A 25,423-nucleotide genomic window follows, 5' to 3' on the forward strand; every position below is an offset into this window, starting at 1 on the left:
TCCTGAAGGGTCCCAGCCAGCTGTTCCTGGCTGCTGTGGTGCATGGAAATGAAAAGTGCAATCCAGCCTCTGGTTCCAGTCAAAATTCTGGAATAGCTCAGCCCTGGGAGGTGCCTTCAAACCTTCAATATGATTGTAGAGCTGCTATGTCAGGATGAATACTTTTTTATTTGTAAAAAAAAAAAAAAAAGAACTTTATTCCTGCCATAAAAACGTTTAGGAGAGTTAACTGAGGTAATGTTTTTAGAAGCTGAAAATCACAGGAACTCAAAAAGGCAACAATGATTTATTTTTTTATTTTTTATTTTTAGATTTTTCTTTCTCTTCTTTTAAAGCTCCCGAGAGTTGATTTCCTGATGTCATTGTTGTAACTCTGGATCTGAGTAATTCATTTGTATTTGTGTCAATCCCATGTATGCTTCTGTAAACATTGCATGCAATTCAGACTAAATGAACAGCTAAACTAAAGCTGGTACTGAGCAAATCAAGCAGCTAACTGTTGTGTAGAAGCAAAGCAAAGGAGCAAAACCCTTTGCCAGAGCTCCACTGTGCCATCAGGTGTTCTCTGCTGGATGCAGTGTTTTTCTTGGATCATTTATACAAAAAGGCCACTTTGATTTTTGTTTCTATATCAGATGCATTGTGAGACCAGTGCTGATATCCTGACTGTGTCAGTTTCCTTGATTTTAAGGAAATTTTCTAGGCCCCTCTGTTTTCCCCATTCCTGGTTGTGCTGATGCCTCTGATGTGAATAAAATCAGAGAGGTAACCTCACTGTCATTCAGAGCTATGACTGTTCATGGTAAACTCTTGCTTTTGGCTTAATAACTCAATAGTGTCTGAACTAACACCACTGTTTGGCCCATCAGGACTTTAAACCAGCCTATTTCTGTTAAGGAGCCAGTGGTTTTTGGGCACTGCTCTTTGCAAGACAATACAGGAGTTACTTCATGGTTATGGTTGAGTTATGGGTATTTGTAGGGTTAGGATTCGTGCAGGGAGAACAAGGAAGGGGCTGAAGCATGGTGGAGTGGGGCTGGGAAGGGATCCCCAAGGGAGGTGTGGGCTGCCAAGGGACCTGGGTGGTCAGAAACTTTGTGTGTGGTCAGTGTGTTGTAGTTGGGGTTGAAAACCCAAAAGGATGCACTGCTTGTCTCTCACTCCTTCACCATCACAGTTGCTTTAAGGGCTAGATGCATCCCTTTCCTGAAGCACAATTTCCAGCTCCAAGGAAACCATTAGCCATTTTCCTTAGAATATACGTTGAAATGTATCACCTATTCATTACTGTCCTATTTTAAATTAAGTGGGAAATTCATTATTTTGAAATCGCAAACTTTAATGATTCTTCTGTGCGAGGCTTAATTTAATCAACTACTCAATGCACACTGTGGTCTTTGCAAATAGCAGCTGCAGTTGAGTAACAGGAAAAACAGACTCCATGGACATGAGGAAAAAAGCACCCTGGATAGCAGTTCAGTCTGCAAAATCAAAAATCAGATACCCATATTTCAGGTAGATTGAAGCTGAAAGAAAACCAAATCACTTTGCAGCACCAGGATGAATGAGAAGACAATCTGAATATCAAATTGACCTTGCTCCAGGGGAGAATAATTTGGTATGATATATATGCTGTCCCTGAATGTGTTGCTTACAGACAAACTAAGTGGTTTTCCTGGAAAAAGAAATAAAGGAGGTGAACATAAAGTCGTGAGGAATTAAGGGTCATATTCCCAAGTCAACCCTGAGATCATTTTGGAAACAATACACTTTTAAGTGAAAGATGCAAGATTTTTCTTGGTAGGAGTGTTCATTTATGCATAACTTGTACAGCTGTTGACACAAGTTTTAGCACAGCAGTTCAAGGACAGCATTAAAGAACCCAGGACAAATAGGAATGAGTGTATGAGAAATGGAGAAAAAGCATACTGCAGAGGGACTGAGTATTGAGAAACATATCCTGGCCTGAGTGAAGGTACTGGAAATTTTGTTATGAATGTTCAAAAAATTAGCGATTTTTTTTTTTTAAATACATTGATTCTGTTATAGAGCTCCTGTAGCCAAGCAGCCCTCATGAAATGCTTAAAGTGGCTTGGTGTGCTACTAAACCACCACCCTGAGAGCAAGAACAGAAGGGATTTCATTCCTGAAGCCTCACTGTCAGGTCTCATTAAGGAGCTAAGTGTTCTCTTTTCTCCTGATTACCCTGTGCAGGCATCCCTGGTGCTGTTCAGCTTCATTTTATGGCCCCTGCAAGTAAAGTGCAGCTCCATAGAAAGGCAGCCTGAGATGTGCAGGCTAAGAAGGCACAGACCTGCTGAGTGGGTGCAGAGCATAAATACCAGGGCTAAATGACAGGGTGGGTTTGCAGGAACAAGAGTGGGAAGATTGTGCCTGTTTGTTACCACTGGGTCTTGGGGGAGTTTTGCCACCAAGTTCCATTAAAATGAGACTTTCAGCCTTTAAAAGCATTCATTCAGAGGCTTGTTTTGTTAAATAAGCTAGCAAAGATTGTATATTAGTCTCTGACAAGGCTACATTTGGGTGAAAACCATGCTGAATTATTTATTTTGTCATTAATGTCACACAAACCACAGTAAGAAGAATTATATGGGCTTGGGCTGCAAGAGCGAGTGGCTCTAAGTCAGGTTGAAACAAATGGAATTGTTATTCTTCAATACCAGTGGCAGGCTGCAGCTGCCTAATGCATCCAGGAGAGGATGAGAAGTGAATGGTAAATCAATGGAAAGGTTCACACCTGACTGACAGCCTTTAAATAATGTAAAGGGTCCCATGGCAAACAGCAGAGTTATAAAATACATTAGCATTTCAGACCAGTGCAAAGACATGCAAGGAAATGTTTGGGAAGTTTTGGTCTTGTAGCTGCAAAGTTTAAAGAGCTGGAGAGGAGAGTACATGGAAAATGGGGTGGAAAGCTCAAAGTGTTCTTTTACAATGAGAAAACAAAGAAATTTTAATTTGGCCAGATTGACTTTGGCTGGCATTGGCCTTTGGTAAGGCCAGAAAGGGTCATGTGCTGTGCAGGGCAGAGGACTCCAGGGAATGGTGCTCCCTGGAATAGTTTGGGTAAGGAGGTGAACCCAAGGCCACTTTGGGAGTGCAAGCTCAGCCCCTTCTTGTTTCACACGTGACCTCTCTAAACCATGCCACACAAGATCCCACAACTCTGATGCTCTGCCCACCTCTTGCCAGCTGTGGAAAGACCATTCAGGGCATCCTGGCGGTTCTCAGCTGTGTTCTATCTTTCACAAAACAGCTTCTGTTTCCCTGAACACACCTCATAAGGGTAGGATGAACACAATTGAAGTTGTATCTAGCTGATGCTGAGGTTCTGTCTGGTTCTGGGAGTCTGTGCAATGTGCATTCCCTGGTTCTGGGAATCTGTGCTGTCACCGGGATTTTTTCTGAAAAATCCCTTCACCAGGATTTCTTCTCCTGGGAAGATGAGAAGCCTCAGCTTCTCCATGTTTTGCTCCTCTGGAATGTAGTCTAGAGATTGTGTATCCAAATGTGAATTGGTTTTAATTAATGACCAATCCCGGCCAGCTGTGTCAGACTCTGAGTCTGTCATAAGTTTTTATTATTCATTCTTATCTAGCCTTCTAATATATCCTCTATCTTTCTTTAGTATAGTTTTAGTATATCATTTTCTGTTTATCCATGTTTTGCTCCTCTGGAATGTAGTCTAGAGATTGTGTATCCAAATGTGAATTGGTTTTAATTAATGACCAATCACAGCCAGCTGTGTCAGACTCTGAGTCTGTCACAAGTTTTACTATTCATTCTTATCCAGCCTTCTGATATATCCTTCCTCTTTCTTTAGTATAGTTTTATTATATCCTTTTCTTTTAATATAATATCATAAAATAATAAATCCGCCTTCTGAGAAACATAAAGTCAAATTCTCATCTCTCACCTCGTCGTGGAGACTCACAACACCACAGTGTGCAGTGTGCATTATTGCAAATCCTCTCTGCATATGTGTACATGCCAGCTTGTACAGAAGTGTGCTCTCTCTGGGCTTTGAAAGGTCAGAACTTTGCATTCCTGGCCCCAGAAATGGGCCATAAAAGGGTCTTTGATTTGTGGCTGTTTGGTGTGCTCAGAAAAGGGAAGGAGGATAAATGTTTGTGATCGGACAGATGGATATGGCATGATTAGTTCATGGCCATAAACTAAGCCACAAGAAGTTTCACTCAACATGAGGGAGAGCTTCTTTATGTTGAGGGTGGCAGAGCACTGGGAAAGCTGCCAAAGGTCATGGAGTCTCCCTCTCTGGAGACATCCCAAACTCACCTGGATGTGTTCCTGTGTCACCTGCTCCAGGTGATGCTGACTTGGCAGTGGGTTGGACTGGAGGATCTCCAAAAGTCCCTCCCAAACCTAATGACTCTGTGATTCTGTGTTTTCCCACTACACATTAGGATGGGCGAGAGTGAGGCTTGGCAGGGCTGGTGTTTGATTTGTGATTCAGCAGCAGACTTTTGGTGGGACATTAAGTGTACAGTGATTTACATAAGCTATGCAGCTTTCTGCTTTGTCATCTATGAAATTGGGAGAAGTAGCCTGAAAATTATGTAGTGATGAGAAATGCCTTAGCAGCTCTGTGGTGCTGAGCAACAACTGTAATGAGGTAACAAGACTGTGAAACTTTGGTTTATTAAATTCTTTCCAATGTTAATGGTTAAAGTTTATGGGAACAGTATTAGAAACACATTTAGGTTTTTAAGAAGCTGAGGCATCATTTATTCTGCAGTGAGAAATGTCAGCCACTAGAAAGACAAAAATTAACTTTTTGTGTAACTATAGTGAGGATGAGCCTGTCACTGAATGAAGGTTGAGTTTGTTTTAGCATGTCCATTAGTCCACAGCAGACTGGGAGCTTTATATGGAATATTTCATGGAATGAACTATGAATTGTAATGCTTGGATGCCGCCTTTAAACAGGCACAGCCATCAGAAGGAGCTTCTGACAACCAGGAATGGGCTAATGAAATTAATTGCAAACATTTTCTCAGCAAGAGAAAAAATCAAAGTAATCATACTTTTAATTTAATGATGGGAAAAATTCTGCTTTATTTTGTTTAAGAATACTAATTTTAAAAAACCCTAATCTGGTAACACCGTTTGCTTCAGTGTCCCCTCTGACCTTCTGAGGGAGCTATGAGAAGTCTTTCTTCTCTTCCTGGGATTTCTCCTCTTTTATCTACCACCCACCAGTCTCCTCACTTGATCTCCTTTGCCTGGTTGGCTGCTCTGAAGTTCTCCCTTGTTTTTGGTGCCTCCAGGCTATGGGGTAGGAGTTAAGCACAGCACAGCATGGACAGCTGATCCCCTCTTGGACAAGGAGAAGCAGCAGGACCTTTTCTCAACCACCGGGCTGGAAATTCTCAGTAGCTCCCTTTGGCTGTGAATTCAACAGAACAACTTAAAAGGTGTCTCCAGTAGCAGTTGCTTTCTCTGCCTTTGCTTGGCTAGGCATTGTTGTTATTTATTCTCCTACTAATTCCTGTGTCACTGCATGATTGTGTGTCATGTATCATGTGTGACACGTCACTAGTGGTTACTTGGATCTGTTCTTTTTCCTCCCTTAATCATGGACAGTGATGCTGAGCAGCATGGGCCCAACATGCAGCCCTGGGGCACCTGTCAGAAATAGTCTCTTGCATGAGGATTTCACCAGTCACCATTTAGTTATTTTGGCTGTGAAATGTAGCACACTGACTTTATTCTGCCCTGTGAACCCACAGGCAGAGCTTTTGCATGGCATACTCAGGTGAGAAAAGGTGTGATGAAGAAAAGTCCTCTCAAATAATGAGCCAAAACCTGATTCTACCCAATGTTCTCATACACACCATGCTGTTAGGAGTCGCCTATTTCAGTATTCAAAAAGGGCATCCAACAGGTTGGCTGGAAAGCCGAGCGCCTTGAAAATTCTGGAGTGGCTTTATTGCAGTGGGGTAAAAAGATGAGTTGATCAAAAAGCTTTTTAAAAGTGTAAGGTGCATGTGTGGGTGTGGTAAGTTCCAGTGACACTGTGTGAGACACAGCTGTGGGGGTGTGAAGAGAATGATCACAGTCCAGGTTAAGGCAGGATAATGTCACTGAACTCACTCCAGTGGGTTTGTATTTCATATAATCATAGAATCACCTGGTTCCAATCTCCCAGAGGTGGGCAGGGACACCTTCCCCATACCAGGTTGCTCAGAGCCTCATCCTGCCAGGCCTTGAACACTTCGAGGGATCCAGGGGCATCTAACTTCTCTGGGCAACCTGTGCCAGTGCCTAAGCACTCTCACAGGGAAGAACTCGTTCCTAATATCCAATATAAACCTAATTTCTCTCAGATTGAAGCCATTCTCCTTTGTCCTGTGACTCCAGGCCCTTGTGAATAGTCCTTCTCCATCTTTCTTGTAGGCTCCCTTCAGGTACTGAAGGCCACAATCAGGTCATCCCTGAGCCTTCTTTTCTCCAGGCTGAACAATCCCAAATCTGTCTTTCCTCAAGGAAAGCTGCTTTATCCCTCTGATCATCTTGGAGGCTCCCTCTGGCCTCACTCCAACAGCTCCATGTCCTTCCTCTGCTGGACCTGAGCTGGACACAGCCCTGCAGGTGGGCTCTCAGCAGAGGGGCAGAATCTCCTCCCTTGACCTGCACTCCAGTGTGAGTAAAAGTAAAATTTGCATTTTAACCTGTAAAGAGTTGCTCCTGGAAAAAGTAATAAATTTGAATGTGCTGCAGTAACAGATCTCCATTAGCTGCAGAAATGGGGTTTGGCTGCATGTCACTGTGTAAAGCTACTTCAGGTTTTCACCTTGCTCTAACATTGTCAGTCCTCTGAGGAATTGCTCCGTGTTTACACAGCACTTTGCTTTCCTGGCTGATAGAACAGCTTGTTTGCCACAGCAACCCCAGTGGTGACTCTGCTGCTCAGGCACAAGAGATGTTCACATGAATTTTGGAATTATTGGTGTTTTAATGCAAAAGGAATCTGATGTAGCAATGAGATGCTAAGCCAAGAAAGCAAGGTGTACTACAAGCTCATTAACCAAGATTCCTGTGCAATCATCTTCAGGAATGCTCTTGTTTCATCTGTTGGTTTTGCTTTTCTATGCTTATGCATGCACTTAGGGGAAAAAAAAAACCTTTGAGAAATAGAAGAATACAGCTGAAGATGCTGAATGACATTTTTAGCCTAGTGTTTGACAAAGACATTGCTCATGAAGACATTGCTAATTACAATTCATAGTTTATTCCATGAAATCGTCCATATAAGGCTTCCAAAAACAACCAAAACCGACCAAATCCATTTTTCCTTTAAGGGAGGCTGCTTTAGACCTGAAGGTTCCTGGATGCTTGTCGGGGCTCATGCTGCTGTGCCACTCGCCTTCCTTATGGGAAGAGTAACATTTTGTGACCAAGACAAAGCTTCATAAGAGCAGCAACAGCCAAATTACAAATTACTCTCCTTTCTGACTAGTCCTTTAAAGGAAAATCTCTCAGACCTGACTCCCAGGGGGCTGAAGTCAGTGTGGGTGTTAAGCAACATGGCTTGGCTATTTGGGTAAAATGGCGTAGTTTTGATTAGGTAGGGAATTGGAGGATAAAGGGATTTATTTTTCTCAGAACAGGGCCTAGAATAGCAACATAAAAACCTGGATCAAATAGCTGAAGCCAATATCTTCCCCTTGAGGCTTTCTTTTGGTTCCTTTGTAGCACATCAACTTAAAAGAAACCTAAACTCCAGTTTCTGAAGGTTGCAGAGTGGGAGGGCAAAAAATAAAAAGGATGTTTGGAGTTCACAGATGCAGCCTCTTAGGAAATTGTGGAATCAACCTGTCGTCCTTGGAGTCATGGCTGATAATTCCTATGTGCCTCTTGGTTTTTATCTAAATTATCTGCTGGCACATCTGCAATTTATTGATGCAGTGTGACATTGGTACAATGCAGTCTCTTTAACGTGTTCCTAACTCTCCTGGTACTTAGGAAGGCAGCATGGACAGGAGAGGAAAAAAAAAGATGAAAAAAAAAAAGCTTTTTTGCTACTTTTTTTGCCCTGGATGTGTTAATCCTCTCCAGCCTGCTGAGCAGCTCAGGCTGTTGGCTGGACATTGCTGACCAAGATGCTGATGCAGACACTTCCATCCACCTGCAGATAATCTGTCCTCTGTGCGCATCCCTAAACTATATTTGGAGTGAAAAGCAGAGAACAGATACATAAGTGCTTATTTTAACAGCTCTCACTGTAAGGAACTGCTCCTGCTGAGTGGGCATAGGGATGTGTGCTGCTTCTTGCTCCAAACAGAGCCTGGAGGCCCTGGGGGGTGACAGAGTGGGTGGACAGAGCCCCTGTGACACAGGGGATGGGGAACCTGCCCCCAGGTAAGGTAGGGGACCAGCAAAGACCTGACCCTGCACCCACAGAGCTGCCTCCAAGCACCAGCTCTGACTTCAGTTTCTGTCCCAAATCTTATTGGATTTGCAGTAACTTGTTTTAGCCTTTCATCTTGCTTTCCTGGATCTTAATTTGCTTTGCAATACATCTTCTGCCAGGTTGTCTAAAATGTATTGAAGGAAACAACACTAATGCCCCCCCCCCCCCCCCCAGATAGGACAACAGAAGAATAGAAAAGAAAACAATTCCCTTAAAGGAGAGAAAACAGGGTGGAGGAAGGGGGAGAAGCAATGAAAGAAGAAAGACTTGGATATTTTGTCAAATATATTTGGTTAGGATTGTTTTTCAAAGAGCTTTATGTTTTAATAGTCTTTGGTTAAAAGGAAAAACTGTTTTATTAAGAATACTGCTTCTACTTATTTTCTGTAAAATTAATATTTGCACAGAAAAAATATAGCTTATACTTTGCATACTAATTTTGACTGCTTATCTTTGCTCCTTTTATTTTTTTAAAGGAAATTATACCTGGATCCCTGTAATCCTAAATTCAACATGAAGAAGGGACCTGAATGCTACTACACATCTGCCTGCTGATTTCCAAACCATCTTATACAATTTCCAAAATAGCTTATGCAATATATGACCTGGAGAGAAGGCACATTTTCTTCCAGGAAAGAAAAAGGAAAAAAGGTCAAGCTTTTCTGCCTCCCTCTTCCCAGAGGAAAGATGGAATATGGAGGCTCAAAGGCCTGCCACGGTGGCTACAACATTTCAACCCTGGAGGGGCAGAAAGAAGCAAGGAAAAACACCCCTCTAAGGTAAGTGTGGAAAATGTATATTTCATGACTGGTCTTTTGCAAATATTAAAATTAATATTATATGTGTTATGTTAGAAAGTTATACTGTATTAATTTTTTTAAGTACTGTGTTAAATATAGTTTTAGGTTATAAGATAATGCTAAAATAGAAACTATGCCATGTAAGATACTTCTTTTAAAGAGAGGACTTGCACCAAGATAGCAGCCACAGGACACTTGAAAGAAAAAGAAATTATTGCTCTCTTATCGAGTTCTTCCCACCTTGCTCAGCCCTGAAGGTGCTGTCAGGGTTCAAAGGAAGAAGCTGACACTGACCAGACAGAATCCTGTGTTTGAATGGAATTTATGCAACATATGTGAGCTGTATGAATATGCAACAGGCTGTTGCTTTTAAGGGTTAATCCTCTATTAATGTGTGTCCTTTTTTGGGCTTATTTTGCCCAGAAAGAGGTACCCAGACTGTCCTGTAACTCTTTGTTTTTATTGTCTCATATTGCCCTAATCCCAATTGTTCAAATTTTTATTACTCTAATTCTATTAATATTTTCATAATCATTTTATTACTATTCAACTTAAAAAATTTTAAAAACAGGTGATTGGCGTTTTTCACAGTTAGGGTGAGAAGAGTCTCCCTCCCATAGGCCTCTGTGGATGCATGTTAATGTTTTAAGTTTCATTGGTTTACTGAGTTGATGTCACCCCATCAGCTCCCTTTTACCATATTTGTATTCCTCTAGAATGTTCTCCCCTCTGCTGATCCCCATTGGCCCCAGTGTTCTGCCCCTGTTATCCCATTGGCTCTCCTAGTTTGCTGCCCCCCCTGTGCACAATTTTCTCCTGTTCCCATTGGTCTTTGCCCCATATTTAATCCTGTGTCCTTCACCCTGCTGTGTCTTTGACCCTGGACTCTCTTTGTGATGGTAAATGGTTTTAGGATTGCTGAACAAAGACCCATCCCTCGCCTCCTTTGTCAGCTCTTTTAACAAATGTGCTGTAGGCCCTGAAAGTCCAGGTCACACTCTGCGATTTGTTGAAGTGCACTGCTTCAATGGAATATTCAAAATCCAAAGCCATCAGTCAGAGGAAGTATATAATGAGCATTTTTTTAAAAAACTTATGTTTAAGTAACATCTTGGGCTTTGGCGACTTGTTTCACAATGTGTTGAGTTTTGTTGCTTTGGCAATGAAATGGTTTCTGTTCTGGACTTGCACTTTGCGGTGGGAAATATTGCTACAACAGGAATGGGATTTGCCTCTACTCTGGGAAAACTTTCTCACAGCTCATGTCATTGTTGTAGAGAATTTTAGGGGTGCCCAATTCAGCCATGTCCCCTAGGCACTGTTCCAGGATATTCCTGTGACAGGTTGGACATGGCTCCAGGTCTGCCAAGAAATTTGTGTTGTTGTATTTTTCTAGTGGGGCACTATGTAAGAGGCACCAGGCAGCCACTGCCCATCTCCCAGGGTGAGAATTCCCTCCCTGGGGACATGAGAGCCCTGACCAGGAGGAGCAGTTGGATGTACATCACTTGTGACACAGTGCTTGAATCAAAACCTTGAGACCAGAAGTGTGAAGCAGTTTCTGTCCATGCTTTCTTTAGGAGAGAATTTTTCCCTTACTGAACTGCCCCACACCTCTGCAGGCCTGTTCTGGCCAGCAGACTGCTGCTTTCTCATTAGCATGATTCATTTTTAAAGAGATGCGCTACAACAAGCACAAGGAAGCTCTGAAGCCTTAACCAGAGGCCATGAAATGTTGTGTTGCATCTCCTTTTGTTTTCAATTACTGCATAGAGAGAAATGCATTAAAACTCAAAGCAGCAGTGACAGAATGATCCTGGGTGAACAGGCTGAATCAATGGGTAAGCAGTTCCTGTAAGATTAAAAAAGGTGTTAAAATAGTCAAGCTTTGTGCTGCTCTGAAGCTCACAGGCATGACATTTTTGCTGGTTTTATTACATTTTTTGTGTGTTTCAGTCAAGTAGACAGTGTCAAATTCAGATAAAGCAAATTCCAACGTCCTAAAGTCAAATGATGATATAATGTAACATGTACAAACAGTGAGTGGGTATTTTTTTTTCTTTTCATTCACTCAGAGTATTTTTACTACAGCTGAAAATTTAAGCATGTGTGTCACTGCAATTTAGAAACAAGCTGAGGTAGGTAGATAGGTAGGTATTAACTCAAAATTATTGGAAAATATGAAGACCACTTGTAATTTCCAAAGATCTGTATATGTTGGACAGCCTGTATGTCCATCTGAAGGCATTTTGCTGTAGTATTCTTTATCTTTTCTGCATTTTGATGAAAAAAAATCAGTTTATTTTGATACTCTATTTCAGGAGAGGAATTGCCTTTTCAGGTAGTGGGGTTTCAGAGTAACTGCCAAATGTAATGTTCTATCATTGTCTTGCTTAGGGAAATGTGGTCTTGCCTAAATTTGTTCTGTGACACATCATCTGGAAATATTTCAAAACAAAAAGCTTGTCTTGAAGTGTTTGGCTTCTGCACTGTAGATTTCTGAGCTCTCACCACAACAGGATCTGAACCTCTTCCAGCAGCACGTTAAACACCGTGACAAGCATCTGCCATGTTTTGTTTGCTTTTGCATCCTCCCCTCTGGGGAAAAGGCAAGTGCAGTGGCATGGCCAATTTTGGTCAGGTTTCTCTCTGTATGAGACTGGTTTGGGTTTTTAAAGCAAGAGGCATTTTTCTGAACTCCAGTGAGAAGAGGCAAGGTGGAAGAAATGCACGGAGTTCTAGGAGAGGCAAGCAGGAATATTTGTGCAGTGTGGGTGATTGGTGCTCACGTCCCTCACTCTGAGCTGGGATCATACTGGGATTTTTTGGTATGGAGAGAAGCAAAGCTGAGAGCAAAGGGCAGGTGTGCTCATTGCTAGATCACAGGAGATGGAGTGAGAGCTGGCTGGATTCCAGCCTCAAACGCAGGAGCACCCCTGGCCACGGCAGGGGATGAGCAGAGGAGTCACTTCTGGAAACTGTGGTGTCAGAGCTTTGGGATTGCATTCACACTTACTCACAGGTTGTCCAAAGTGAGATTTTTCTGGCTGAGAGATGGCAAACACGATGCTATTCTGGGGCTGCTGGGCCTTGTTCTAGAAGGACTTCAGCTTTGAGAGAGCCTGGAAATCCAGCTCTGATGTGCAGCCCTTCTGCTGGCTCAGGTCGCAGGAGCTGGACTTCATCTGCATTGCTAACTGTGGTGATCTCATTACAGAACCTGTGTATCCATTGCCAGTGTTGCTGTTCCAAAACAGAACTCGTTTAGAGTTGGAATGTAACAGCATCAAACGGACCAGATGGAGGCACAAATAGTTAAATTGTCCTGAAAATCCAATTTGCCAAAGGACAGAGGAGTTTTGATAACTGATACTAAAGCACTGTTGGGTATTTGCCTTTGTTCTCCATGAGAGGTGGCCAGGCCTCCAATGGCTGGGAATGGGAAGCCTGGGAAGCCCTGGCTGTTCTCACCTCCACCAGTCTGGCACAGGAATCAGTGCTCCAGTCCTCAGAGGTGTCAGCCAGCCACTGGCTTTGCTGCCCTGTAAAATGGCACAGTGCTGAAACTTATCTGGACTAATTCCTAAATACAAAGCTGCTTTACAGAATAAACTGGACACAAATTGCAAACATCCTCTGTCCTTTTCAAAACCTCACACACGGCTGCTGGTACTCACTAGTCCTGGAATACATACTCCAGACTTCAGACCAGCATTTTCTGAACAGTTCTATAAAAAAGGCAGTGTACTATGTAAAACAGCTCTTTAGCTCCTAAAACTGGGAGATCCCAGCTTCTTAAATTCTCTGTAAAATATCCAAAGCAAATATTGTCTCTGGATCATAAGTTTTATTAACATCTTGAATTTGCGTTATTTTTATTTCTCAAAAAAACATGCAGTGAATGGCAAGCTGGGGATGGTGGGACAGGAGACTGTGTCAGCAACATTTTGAGGAAGAATGCAAATGGTTTTGGATAGAGAAAGGAGGAAGAGATTCCCAAGGGCAGGCAACCTTCAAAGGCAGGGAGGAAAGAGAGAAGTGAATAATAGGCTGTGCAGGCAAAAGCAAAATCTGAAATCAAACTTAGCATAAGATTAGCAAAAATGTCTGCATTTACATCACCTGGAATGATGGTTGGCAGCTGGCAGCAGCTCCTCTCCATGGGGTGCAGGAGAGGTGCCCTCTTGCTTTCTGTCTTCCAGCTCATGAGTCAGCTATATGTTTCCAGGGATGATTTATCATTTCCAGCTGAAAGGCACATGCTGAGCTTTAACTTACTTCTGTGGAGTGACTCCTGCTGCTTCCTAAATGCTTTAGTGTCTATTGCAGAGCTTCCCTGGCTGCTCTATAAACAACAAATGGTTAAAAGCCAGTGAGGAAGGAAATAGTTGGTTAACTAATAATCCTAGTGAAAATTGGCCCTTGATGATGTGCAGACTCTGAGCTGCCTGTGATGGGCACCAAATTTTCTTTTAAGCAGTGTGCTTTTTATTTCTGCTGGTGTTGGCTACTGCAGAGTGTGATTCTGCAGTCAGGAGTTTGTCATTAACTGCTGCATGGACAGACTCAGCCTTCAAAAGGTGGTGGCTTATGTTGTTTCTATCTTTTCTTTTTTTTAATTTTTACTAGTGGCAAAATAAGCTAAACTTGCAAAATGAAAACAGTGAGAAGAGAATGATGTGTCTGTTGATCATGATTATGCTACGAGAGGAACACTGGCATAATGAAGGGAGGATTGCTAACTATGCTGTGGTCTGTTTTCACATGTTTGTGGCAATTAGGTACAGAAGTGGGCAGATTGTCACTGATTTTAGGCAAAACCCCTGAGCAGGCACGAAGGAGTTGAAATGCTGGCAGGAAACAGTTCATCCTTTGCAGCCCACCTCTGCATTTCCAGCAGGATTAAACTCACCCATCAGCAGCGCATGCACAGCTTGGAGCTGCACGAGCAGTGCCCAGTCATTGTAATTTCCCATGGAAGCAAAGGAGGGAAGGCACTAAACTCCCAAGAGCCTCCAACCCAGTAGGTTCCATTGTAAGAGCCTGAATGAGAGATGTGGGACTCCAGGGGCTCTCCAAAATGCAGTTTATTCCATCCAAGAGGTTACAGCAGCCCAGGGAGGTGGGTGACAGAGCTGTGCCTGCAGCTGTCAGCTCCAGCTGCAGGCAGGCCTGGAGACCCTGAGTTTAGGTTACAATGCATTATGTACTTTTCTTTGCTGAGCATCTTAATATGGTAGAACCAGTCTATACCTTAACTTTTATCTATAGCCTGTCATAACTACTATAATTACCATATTCATGTTACTGTTCTCCAATCACTAAAAGTTAATACATTACAGTTTAAGCTAGAAGTTGTTTTTCAGTTTTCTTGCAGTGGAAAATTCTGAGACCTTTTTCTACTTGCCACATTGGCAGGCTTGTTTGCCTGTGCTTTCTGCTTGGTAGAAACATTTTCTTGTTTGAGATGGGTTTATCCTTTGCTCTTAGTCATAAAAACCCCTTCTAACTAACACACCCTTTGCCTCCTTGGTTATCCAGTAAGACTGGCTCAGCAATTGTCAATCTACACATCTATTATTCTTCTATATCAAAAATTGCTTCCATCTCTATTCCTTCTTCAGATTCTACATTTGAAAATCTTTCTGCTAAGCATACATATCTGTGAGACTTTCTTGTCAAAGTTTCATCCTTCCCAACATACCATATCAGAAAGCTTTGTATCAACTTAGCAGCCTTTCTGCATGTGCACAGAGTGTGGAGTCTTTCACCTAAATTTTGCTTGTCTTTGGTTTGGCTTAGTGGTCCCAGGCAGATCAGTAGTTCTTTATCACAAGACCTCCAGTCTGTGGAGGATACAACCTCCTGTGGTCTGCTGGCAGGATAACCTAGAGGGACAGCACTGGGAAGCCATTCTTCCATGGGATAAAAGAGTTCCAGCTCTTTGATGGATATTGAAAGGCAGATCCTTGTGCTGCCACTCAGCCAGTTTGAAGGCTGGGACCTTGAGCCTGCAGCTCCCTGCACAACCAGAGCCTGGTTTCTCACACGTGTCAGTCCTGGATATCCTCCCTTCACTCAGCTTGAAATGCATGTTTTCTCCTTAAAAAACTATCAGGGCTGCCTGTTTTCAGTGATTCATGTATGTACAACCCATGATCAGGCTTATGGATTTGCTCCAGGTTTTGTTGTCTTAATTGCCATCCCAGGTGGCTGTTAATTAATTAGTTAATTAGCTGCATGTTTCAGGGTGCACCACAGTCATGTATAAATAAATCATTACTGAATAAAAAAATGCACAGATATGATATATTTGATGATGTGGCATAAATAGTTTGGTTTGACCAGGACAAGTGAAATCCAAGTATTATTGGTGACCATATGTGGTTCCTTATATTAATGGTCTTCTTCTAGATTTGGGAATAAGGAGTTATCTAAGGATTAGATAGTAGGAAGAAATTGACTGTGAGGGTGGTGAAGCACTGAAACAGATTGCCCAGAGACATTGTGAATGCCCTGTCTGTGGAAGTGTTCAAGGCCAGGTTGAATGGAGCTCTGAGCAGCCTGGTGTAGTGGAAGGTGTCCTTGTCCATAGCAAAGGGATGGAATGAGGTAGTCTTTAGGATCCCTTCTAACCCAGACCATTCTATGATTCTATTATTTTAATTTCATTTTCAGACCAGCCTGTGCTTTGTGAGTTTTGATGATCTTCCCTCTTTCCTTGCCCAAAGGAAACCTGTTTGTGACATCTGGGGAAGATGATACAAAGCCAGCAACATCTCCTGTTGGTAAGGCACCACTGATTATCTTCTGCTCTTGAGCAGCAATCCAGTGTCTCCCAGCTGTTTTCTATGTATCACCCTTGAAGGATGGTGTGACAGTGTTCACAGGGGTCTTAGGATGAGGGAAGAGACAAGGATCTGACTCCATGTTTCAGAAGGCTTGATTCATTATTTTATCATATATATTACATTAAAACTATACTAAAAGAATAGAAGAAAGGATTTCATCAGAAGGCTGGCTAAGAATAGAATAGGAAATAATAATTACAAAGATTTGTGTCTTGCACTCTCTGTCCAAGCCAGCTGGGCTGTGATTGGCCATTAATTACAAACATCCAACATGGGCCAATCACAGATGCACCTGTTGCATTCCACAGCAGCAGATAATCAATATTTACATTTTGTTCCTGAGGCCTGTCAGCTTCTCAGGAGGAAAAATCGTAAGGAAAGGATTTTTCATAAAAGATGTCTGTGACAGGATGGATGAAGGCAGCCAGAACTCCTGGTAGCTGGGGACAGATTGAGGGGTCTAAGCAGGAAGCCAAGCATGTGCTCTCCTCTCCCACCACCCAACCTCCAAATCCTTTTTCTCTGGGGTGCCTGTCCCCAACATGGGTATGTCCAGGCCTGAATCTGTTGGTTTTCCATCCCTCTGCTCTTTCCACAGTCAGTCACTTTGCCCCTTTGCATCCTCCCCTTGCAGGGCTGTGCTGCTACCAGGGAAAAAGAGTGGGATGGGGGTGGCAGAGAGGATCAGTAGGATGTGGCTCTTAGGGACAGTTTGGCATCCTACTACCCGTGGACATCCACCTCAGTGGGGCCAGGCCTTGTGGATGGGAGATGCATTCCATAGAAATTCCATCCACCCCATCCCTGCAGCCAGGCCCCTCTGACTGTTGCCTCACATTTCATTTCCAAAGAACTACAGAGGATTTTCTGGTGTTAAATTCTGTCTTGCTGACGTGTTTGTTGAGTCAGTGCCTCGCTCAGCCTCAACCTGAAACACAGCTTGGGACTATTAGCACAGTTCCTAATTTTAGCTGTGCTTATGAGCCTTCAGCTTTAGTTTGTTCTCTCACTGGAGTCACCGTTTACTTCAGCATCATTCTTCTAAATTCATACCCATCCTCTCAACACACACAGACCTCACAGAGATTTTCATGCATTTAAATGAAAAAGCAAAATAGTTCCCTTTCCTCATTCACATCATGCAGCATTGCCCTTCTCTGTACGTTGTCCTATTTCAGAACTGTCATGCAAATAAGCCCAACTTAAAAAAAAAATCGTTGAAAAGCATGCATCTTATCAACCTTTTTTCTCCTTCTCATGCTGTATCTGCAGGAAGAGATCCCTTCTCTTTCCTGCCTTGTATTTCAGATGTTTCTACTCCTTTCCTAACTGTGATCCAGTATCTTTTTGGTTCCCCAGTTGCCCAGGAAACAAACTTTGGCTCCCTTTTCCCTGACATGTAGTAGTCACTATTCCATGAAGCTACTGTTTCCTGAAGTGTTTTATTGTGGGTTTTTTCCCCTAAACTACTCCAGAAGTGGGAATTCTCCTTTTCAGTCCCTGTACTGGGGCACCCCCTTTCCTTTAGCCACCTGAGTCTGTCTGCATGAAGCAGTCATTGCATTTTCTACCTCCATCACTGCAGTGTCTGACTGAACTCAGCATTATTTCTTTGAGTGTACTGAACAGTCATCCTTCTGCAAGGCATTCTGCAAGGATTCCCATGGGATTGCCGTGCTGGGCACAGAACAGAGATCCTCTTTGGCAGACACTAAAGGTGGAGACGGTGGATCCAGCTCTGGGGTTCGTGGTGGGCAGTCCCTGGAGCCAGAGGGTGTCAGCAGGAAGGATCATTTGTCCTTCCTCTTGGCTCAAGTGCACAGCGCTTTTTATTGGTTCTCCCTTGTTATTGACACCCTCCCAGAAGGAGAAAACCACCGGAAAATGGGAAAAAAAAAAAAAAAAAGACAAAAAATCCCCAAAACAACCAACCGTAAAAATTATCCCAGGATATATGATGGGGGAGGGATTTAAAGAGTGAAATGCAGGTTGTCCCTGTGGAATGAGGATCTTGTTCTTGCTGTAGCTGGGACTCTTTGTGAGGGAATGTGGATGTTCCCTCTTTGTGAGGGAATCTGGAATGTTGCTGTGGCTGTGGTGGGGAGTTTGCACAAATCACAGGTGGAGAGAGCAAGAGGCACTATTTTAACATTATGTTATAACCTAAAACTATGTTTAACAAACTACTTAATAAAATTAACACAGCAAGACTTTCTAACATAACACATATAATATTAGGTATGGAAGAACAACTCAAGGCTTTTTTGCCTGTAATCCTCTCATCTCTGATATTCCCTACAGATACCCCTGATGGCCAAGAGACTACCTTTTCCAAAATGAAATCTGTCCTGGAAAAAGATCTCCAGTTTGTGGTAAAAATAACTATTACTTCAGAGGCCCATGGAAAAGCACCTGCCTGGGTAGCAGGAGACTGGCAAATCACAGATACAAAAATGGATGTGACACCTTCTGTGCAGAACCTCCATTGGTGACGTTGAGCTGTCCCATCTTCCCTTTTTCCGTGGAGAACTTTGTATTATCTTGATGTTTAGTGACACATGGAAGGTAAAATGGTCTAAATCTTAATGATTCATGGGATGGGGACTGTTTGTCAGCTTCAATAAATCTGTTAGCCTCTTTGACAGTGAGGAGGGAAGAGCTGTTTTGAATTCATGCTATGTTTTAAAAGTTTCTTTCAAAGAGTACTGTTTTTTTTTTTTTCTCCTCTCATGTTTCTCAGAAGATACCAGCCTGCCAAACTGCTCCAGGAAGCTCTTCTGAGATAGAGACATCCATCTCTGTGTACGGTCTGTACTTGTGAAGCAGAGCACAAAGCCCTTTTTCCATTTAATCCATATTAATTACCTCTCTGCAGCTCCTCTCTAGTTTCCACTCATCCCAGGCCCCAGAAACTCATGTGGCTGCATCTCAAACAAACCAGAGCCTTTCACCAACCACCTGGTAAGTCAACACTCCCAAAATAAAAATAAATAGAAAGGTTTACTGCTGAAGGATTGAAGCTTTCCACACTTGAAAGCTGAATGCCGTGGGACTGTGGACTAAGGCGGATATTTTTAGTGCCATCAATATCTCTTGGAGTTGATATCTCCCAAGACAGATGGTTGTTTCCCACAGAACGTTGTCAAATGTTTGCTCAGCCAAGATCAATTTTGTTCCAAGTCCTTTCCCACCTTCTGGTGAAATACATTTCACTTGCCAGACAAAAAATTACAGGAACAGCACGAAGCCTTGCCACTGTGGAAGGTTCTCGTCCCCGTGGCTCTGCTGTGTCCTTTGGCAGTGTGACTGACATCTCTCTCAGGGCTGGGGGAGAATAAAGGATGCACTGGTGGTGTGGGCACATCAGGGCTCAGGTCTGTGTCAGAGGCTGGTTTCCTGTGACACCTGCACATCACCTCTCAGCCTGTCAGAGGGCCTTTGCTCCTCATCTCCTGGATCCTGAGCTCTAAACCTGCACGCCCCAAATTGATCTTGTAAGAAAACGAGGTGCACCAGGGAAGGAGGAGCAGAAGTGGCTCTGAGGAGGGGGCACAGAGAGGCTGAGTTTGTGTCCATTGCTCAACAGCTGCAGCTTTTCTTTTAATTACAAGCCCGAGTGAGCCTGGAGACATGGGAGCCCTTTGAGGTGTCCGGCAGCGTGTCACGGACATATTTTAGGAAAAATCCTTTCATTAGGATCTTTTCTGAGAAGCTGAGAAGCCTCAGCTTTTGCTGCTTTGGAATGTGATTTGGAGAATTGTTTACCCAGCATGTGAAATTGTTTTTACTTGATGACCAATGACAGCCACCTGTGTTGAGGCTGAGCAGTCACAGGATTTTATTATCATTCTTTTCTATTTCTTGCTAGCCTTCTGATGAAACCCTTTCTTCTATTCTTTTAGTATAATTTTAATATATCATTTTCTTTTAATATAATATATATATATCATAAAACAATAAACCAGCCTTCTGAAACATGGAGTCAAGATCCTCATCTCTTCCCATGCTGGGGTTGTCTGCAAATTCAACAGGTAACATGCATGGCTCTGGGGGCATTTTCAGCTGAAATCAGTGGGGAGCAAAGGACTTTTCAAAGGCTGGTGTGGGATGTATTTATTTTCTTTTCCTTGCTGGTTGCTATTTTTAGCTGAGCCTGGCTTGTCACAGTGTAAGAGACAGAGCTTGTTCTTTCCAAAGTACAAGTTCCCTTATAAATGAGAAATTACAGCAGGAGTGACAGCAGCAGTTTCTGAAATGTTATGATGATTCCTTCCTGCCACACTTACATCTTGTTGTGGCTCTGTATTAGAAAATTGTTAATACATGGTTGTTTTCTAGCAAGGACTTGGCAATCCAGGCTCAGCAGGGCATCTCTCATTTTTATTGCTTCATACACAAAAATAATACTGATTTAGTTTTGTAACTCTAAATCCTTTTGAAAATGCTACGAAATCAAATTCATTCTTCTGCACACTGAAAGGTACATTGGATCATCCAGAATATTCTTTCCATGCTGATCCATAATCTTTACTATTAGAGATTCAGAGGCGGATGAGGCTCTCATTGGAAGGGAAATCAATGCTATGATGCCCAAAAATATTTTTCATCCTTAATTTAGCTGTCAGAGTGATCTATTCACACCCCCCTGATATCTTAAACAACCCCTATATCCTCAGCCTGCTTTTGCAGAACAGGATTATAGTTGAAAGAAACATGCAGGCCTTGGTATTGTGTGGGATTTGCCTGGGATTTATTAATATTTCTCTCCTGCATTTTTCTTAGGATTACCAGCCCTTGATCCTTCACTCATGTAGGAGGCATTTTCAGCATCTTCTCTGTTATCAAAGGACTGTGGATGCATAACCACATATTTCATACATATATGCCCAACTTATCACTGAATTGTTAACCTGCAGAAATCACTTTCTGTCTCCTGGCAAAGTGGAAGCCTCAGTGTAAGGCCTTTTCTTATATGGGCTTTATTTCCTATATATTTTTTTTTATTATTATGGCAACCTGTCAATGGAAGCAAGGTTTGCAGTGTCATAGAGACTCCTGGGAGGGAGCAAATGTGAGGGTAATCAATCCTTTGGCCTGCAGGTGGGTTTGGGACAAGCCAATCCTTGTCCTGTTGTACAAAGCCTTCTTGAGCAAAGAGAAATAAGGGGAATGCAATGATTCCATATATAAAAATCTGGGAAAGGAAAACCCAAAACATACAGAAACTTTGTGTATGTGTTTGTGTAAGATGGTGGTTTTTATTAAGCCTTATTTTATCTATGTCATAGAATCACAGAATGGTTTGGAATGGACCTTAAGGAGCATCCAGTTCCAACTCCCCTGCCATGGTAGGGACACTTTTCACTAGACCAGGTTGCTCCAAGCCCCATCCAGCCTGGCCTTGGACACTTCCAGGGATGGGGCAGCCACAGCTTCTCTGGACAACCTGTGCCAGGGCTTCAACACCCTCAGAGGGAAGAATTTCTCCCTAATATTTAATCTGACCCTGCCCTCTGATAGTTGAAGCCATTCCCTTTTGCCCTGTCACTACATGCCCTACTTAGCAGCTGGCTTCTCTCCTGCTCTTTTGGGAGGTTTCTGATCTACTTTAAACTGTAAGGAGGGAAAAAATCCCTCTTTCTTTCTCCTTAAGAATATTCATGTGCAAAGGCCAAGTTCCTGCTCATACATCTTTGCTTTGCAGTTTGTCTCCCAGATATATTAATTCGTGGAACATTGTCATTGTTAGGGTCCAAATTAAGCTGCCTGTCCTGTAAAGGATCCCCCCTGCCTGAAGCAAAACAGAACAGTTAATGCATTTTTTATAAACAATGCCATTAAGGATGCATAAAAGGAGTGTTGTAAATATCAAAGCGAGACTATAATTTTTTTTTTCTTACTCCATAAAACATAGCAGAGAAATCTACAGGTCAAATTTGTTCTGATGCTAATTAGTTAATTAATTAATCTGATGATTGATTTCAAGAGCTTTGTCCATTTCTTTTACTATAGTATTGGAGTTTCTTCTTGAGCTCTGAAACAGCCCTGCTAGGATGTTTGAAAATGTGGCAAGTTCAATTATAGGACTATGCAATAGTATAGCCATAAAAACATTTGCATGTGAACAGAGCAAGAACAGAGGGCATATATGAATATTGCCAGACATGTTGAGGTCTCCTAAAGCTGCCCCCTGGCCAAGGCAGGTCTGACACAGAGCTCAGGGCTTTATTTGTGGGACTCCTGTGAGTGATGTTGGCCCAAGGCTGGGTGCATGCATCTCCCTGCTAGGCTGTTATCCCACCTAGTGGCTGCTCTCCCATCCCACAAGGTGATTTTCTTCCAGGATATTGGTGGAGCAAGCCAAGGCTTGATGTATTCCTGCAGTTAGCAGTGGATGTGCTTCCACGTTGCTTGGTCAGGTGCTCAAATGCGTGCCTTTGCCTTAACTGTGTTCACCAGGGACAGGTTTCATGTTCACATCATCTGGATTTATGCATCAAATACAGATGCCTGTCTAGTACAGCCAGCTGTCCAGTGTGAGTGCTCTGCATCACTCTTCTTTCTTGCACAATCACAGAATTGTTAGGGTTGCAAACCCAAGATCTTGGAGTCCAACCATTACACAGCACGGCCAGCTCAGCACTAACTCATGCCCCAGGCACAACATCTAAGTGGCTTTTAAATACCTCCAGGGCTGGTGACTCCACCCCTTCCCAATGCTTAACAACCATTTCAGTGAAGAAGTTTTTCCTGTCATCCAATCTAAAGATCCCCTGGTGCAACTTGGAGCCATTTCCTATCCCTTGTCACTTGGGAGAAGACACCCACAACAACCACTCTGTGACTTCCTCTTAATTTGGGCACATGAGATAATGTGAAGAAGGCCCTCCCTGTCCCTACTTGTGGGACCATCTCAAGTTTCCCTAAGTCCCTAACAGCAGGATTTATCTGACTTACTGACTTTTATCTTCTCTGCTGTCAATACACAGGTATGCACAATGCCCTACTCACTGTCCATCCACTTCCCCATCAGCCCAACACTGGCCTGACTGAAGGCAAAAATAAAATTTGATTGCCTTCCAAAGAAGGGTTCAAGCCAAACTTTTGAGTTGGAATCACATGAAAAAATATCCTTTTAAGCATATTTGATGACAAGAAGAAAAAAAGATTATTTACCAAAGCACCGCAAGAAACTTCCCCCAGCTGGACAGGGATAATATTTATAGTGAGCCTTTGAGAAGGAGTCCACTGTGAAATCCTCTGTTTCTTCCTTCCAGTCGTGCTCTCTGCCCCTCTATTTCTATCCCACATTTTCCTCTGCTTTCCAAATGTTGCTTTCTTCGTGAAAATAAGAAAAAATCTGTCCCCACTTAATTCTTTAAGTCACCGCACTTGTTAAATGCATAACTCACTCTGACTGGAGGGTCCAGCTTTTTAAAGTTGATTTCTGTACCCAGAAGAACCTCTTCATTCCTTTCATCATCTTTTTTCCAGGATTTGATGTCAGTCTTGCTTTGTGGCACTGAAGCACTCAAGAGTAAAGGCAGCTGAAATTGCCACCATGTGCCTTAAGAATGTCTGCTGCTCTCTGCAGAGCAGAGATTTAAAAATGAAGGTCACCCCAGAAATTTAACAATTAATCTTTATCTTTTCCTTCAGAATAAATGACTTTTCTTCAGAATGTAGAACTACAATGATTATTTTCATGTGTATTAAAAAAAACCCCACATTGTTACAAAATAAAATCATTGTCCTGGCCATCATTTTTACTAAATAAGTCTCAGTATTTAATCTCTTTTTTATTTGAAAAAAAAAAAAAAGAATTAATTGCGTCAGCCTACTGGCAATTATTTAAGTGAAAACATTCTCACCTGTGCTGTATCTGCCAATGTACCAGAATAAAATTTTCCCCGGAAAAGTGAAAAAAGGCCCAGAAAGCTTGACACGTACTTAGTTTCTTTTTTCTTTTCCTCTGTTGTACTTTTTTATAGGTCTATAATTTGGTGATGAAATGCATTTACCATCAGTACTATACTCAATTTAAGAGTCAGCTTTTTTCTGCAGAAAACCTGTAACTCCTATCTCCCTGAACTGCTTGATGCCTGCAGCTGGGAAAGCTTTTCCCATGGCTCCCAATTAGCTGCCAACCCAAGCTGTCTTTTCCAACTGGGTTAGATATCCAAGATTCCCTTCAAATGTCCCTCTGCTGCCTGCTGCACTTCCTTTTGCATTTCCAGCAATATCCTTTACAAGTGGTCTGCCATGTGGTTATGCCACGAGAAGGTTTGCTGGATCTGAATGTGAAAAATGCGTATTTTATGATTGGCTTTTTGCAAATATTAAAATTAATATTATATGTGTTATGTTAGAAAGTTTTGCTGTGTTAATTTTATTAATTAGTTTGTTAAAATATAGTTTTAGGTTATGACATAATGTTAAAATAGAAACTATGCTCTGTAAGATACTTTTTTTAAAGACAGGAATGAGGTACTCACACTGAGATAGCAACCACAGGACACCTAAATCTTTCAGAGAAAAAGAATTTATTGCTCCATTATCAGAAGAAATGAAGTTCCTCCCACATTGCTCAGCCCTGAAGGTGCTGTCAGGATTCAGAGGAAGAAGCTGACACTGACCAGACAGAATCCTGTGTTTGAATGGAATTTATGCATCATGTGTGAGGTGTATGAATATGCAACAGGCTGTTGCTTTTAAGGGTTAATCCTCTGTTAACTGTGTCCTTTTTTGGGCTTATTTTGCCCAGAAAGAGGTACCCAGACTGTCCATAACTCTTTGTTTCTGTTGTCTCATATTGTCCTAATCCTAATTGTCCAAATTTTTATTACTCTAATTATATTGCTATTTTATAACCATTTTATTACTGTAAAACTTTTACATTTTTTTTTTAAGTGGTTGACATTTTTCACTTGCAAGCCCACTGCAAGGGTGCAGGGGTGCAATGGTTTTGCATGGCCTGGTTTTTGGGAGTAGAGGGGGTCACAGGGGTGGCTCCTGTGAGAAGCTGCTGGAGGCTTCCCACCATGTCCAGCAGCACCAATCCCTGATAGTTGTGAAGATGGACAGGCTGCTGGCCAAACCTGGGCCAAGTAGAGAGGTTGGCAATGCCTCTGTGATTACATATTTGAGAAGAAAATCAAAACAAAGGGCACACAGTTTTGCTTCTAGCCAGAGAAGAGGAGGAGGTAGAATATGTGAGGGAAACAACACGGAGACACCGAGGTCAGTGGAGAAGGAGGGGCAGGAGGTGCTCCAGGTGCCAGAGCTGAGATTCCTCTGCAGGAGGTGGTGAGACCATC

General features: G+C 42.4%; 1 long non-coding RNA gene across 1 annotated transcript in view; it reads left to right on the forward strand.

Moving 5' to 3' along the window:
* LOC135446037 (uncharacterized) overlaps nt 1-18,810 on the forward strand; it is a 36,717-nt gene extending 17,907 nt beyond the window's left edge. The window contains exons 3-4 of the long non-coding RNA XR_010439653.1: nt 8,932-9,234; nt 18,408-18,810. This is a non-coding gene — a long non-coding RNA (uncharacterized LOC135446037). The remainder of the gene's footprint in view (nt 1-8,931; nt 9,235-18,407) is intronic.
* Nucleotides 18,811-25,423: the final 6,613 nt, after the last annotated feature.

Source organism: Zonotrichia leucophrys, chromosome 3, assembly GCF_028769735.1.
Source record: "Zonotrichia leucophrys gambelii isolate GWCS_2022_RI chromosome 3, RI_Zleu_2.0, whole genome shotgun sequence".
NCBI lineage: Eukaryota > Metazoa > Chordata > Aves > Passeriformes > Passerellidae > Zonotrichia > Zonotrichia leucophrys.